Below are 2,211 nucleotides of genomic sequence, written 5' to 3'. Positions count from 1 at the left end.
ATTAAACAAATTTTAATAAGCAAATGCATAAATGCACATAAAAACTTATGAAATTAAAAATAATCTCTTGTACATATCTCTATGCCAATTCAAATAATTAATTCAATGTCATAAGCACATAAAAGATTACGTGAGGTAACAATGTATTCCTACCTTGAAACAGTTTAATCACAATAATCTTGCAAGTTATGCAAGGCTAATGCATCGTTAGATACCGTTGCTAATTTAACCCTTAACGACCTTAGATGATTAAACATGCAATGAGTAAGTACCGTGTCAATTAATTACAATTTCAATCAGTTTAAATAATTAATTCATTAGTTACCTTACAATTGTAATGCAAGAATAACTTAGTCATGGTTTTACTAAATCAAACATCTTACCATGGCCTATAACAACACAAACACAATTTTAATAAATTAAGTGGAGAAAATGCAATCAACCTAACACGAATTAAATTTAAGCCACATTAATTAAATTAAACATATCAACATCACAAATATTCATATGTTCATAACAAAAAAAAAAATTAAATGGATAAGGAATAATAATTAAATCCAATGTTTCTCCGAGGCTTGACTAGTTTGCTCCGCTTGTTCTTGTTGAACCAAGACTTTCACGAAAACTTGAATGCTGCTCCAAATGGTGGTTGAAGGACTCTTTTTCAAGAGGTGAAATTGACAAGGGAATGGTGGAGAAAATGAAGAACAACGGAAGGGGATTGAAGAGAGAAAGTGAAAGAAAAGTGAAAGGATGAGAGGTTTTGAGGTGTGTTTCAAATGAGCAGCCAACGGGGGTTTTTATAAGTTGAGTAGGCTGCTAAAAATAGCAAAAATCAGTAGCCATAGAGTTTCCCCATGGCCGGCCACACATGTGGCATGTTTGAAGGTTTCAATCTTGCTATTTTAAGGTAGGGACAAATCTAGAAAGGCATGAATAGTGAATGGGTTTGAATGCAAATTCAAGGAGTCTTCAAGGGATGTTTTGAAAGCCAAATAATCCGCCAAAAAAGCTGAGGGAGTCATCATGTGGGATGGTTTTGGGCAGCTTAGTTCTCGGTTGGTTTGGTTTTCTCGATTCAGCTCAACTGGGCCTCCTTTTATAATTAATTAATAATTATTATTTAACCCAAAATAAATTGGATTAAAATTAAAATTAATTATATTATGAATTAATATTCATAATTTGGACTGTCTTCGGCTAAAAAATTAATTCACATCGATGCTTTAAAAATTGCTTCTCGATTTTGCGCTTCTAGTAGTGTTTGTCAAGCCAATTTTTCGCCCTTTGTGCAAATTTGTTGAAAATGATCAAACTTAATTAAAATGTATTATAAAATTAATTAAAATTCAACAAGTTAATAATTTAAGTACAATTTAATTATTTTATAATTATTATATATTTTCGACAAGAATTACTACGAAATTACATGAATTTGAGTTAAAAATGGCATGAAAAAGTGTGCATATTTTCGTGTTTCCAATTACCCATGTAGTTAACTTCATTCGATTGATGATCCAAATTTTTCTCGGAATTTTGGGTTGGCTTCGTAATGGTCGATTTAGTTGCCTCTTCTAATTAGTTCAACTTCTTCAAAATGATTTGATAAGCGTCCACTTTTTGGGTGGCTTTTGTCACTTGTGGTTTTGGGCTATAAGCGAACCTCTCATTTGGCCACATGTGCGAGTTCATAGCCATGTCATCAATAATTTGACATGCTCACTCATATGTATGGTTCATTAAAGCACCTCCAGATGCACCATCCAAAGCGGATCTCAAATTGTTATATAAATTGTTATAGAATATTTGCATTTGGAGCCACTCTTGCATTTCATGATGGGGACACTACCTCAACAGTGACTTGAATCGATCCCAAGCTTCATATAAATTTTCAACTTCGAATTGCTTGAAGTTGGCGATCTCTCAAAGGAGTTAAATGGATATGCTAATCGGGAAAAAATTATGTAAAAAATTTCTCGTTAATTCGTCCCATGTAGTGATGGAACCTGGTTCTAATGAATCTAACCAATCAGCAACATGGTTGCATAAAGAAAAGGGAAATAATCGAAGACACCCCATACCATCAACTACCTTGTTGCATTTGAAAGTGTCACATAACTAGAGGAATCGCTTCAAGTGCTTGTTTGGATCCTCCATCATGTTCCCTCGGAACTGTAAGGTGTTTTGGGTCATTTTGATCATTTTCATCTT

The 2,211-nt window shown here is 33.3% G+C and overlaps 1 non-coding gene across 1 annotated transcript; it reads left to right on the top strand.

Moving 5' to 3' along the window:
* The first annotated feature begins 1,828 nt into the window (after positions 1-1,828).
* Positions 1,829-1,934, top strand: LOC128042709 (small nucleolar RNA R71). Its single transcript, XR_008198222.1, has one exon. It is a non-coding gene; the product is annotated as a small nucleolar RNA R71 (small nucleolar RNA).
* The last annotated feature ends 277 nt before the right edge of the window (positions 1,935-2,211 follow it).

The sequence above is a fragment of the Gossypium raimondii genome, chromosome 7 (assembly GCF_025698545.1).
Source record: "Gossypium raimondii isolate GPD5lz chromosome 7, ASM2569854v1, whole genome shotgun sequence".
Taxonomy (NCBI): domain Eukaryota; kingdom Viridiplantae; phylum Streptophyta; class Magnoliopsida; order Malvales; family Malvaceae; genus Gossypium; species Gossypium raimondii.
Note: the sequence above shows the minus strand (reverse complement) of the source record. Positions and strands in the feature narration are given on the sequence as shown.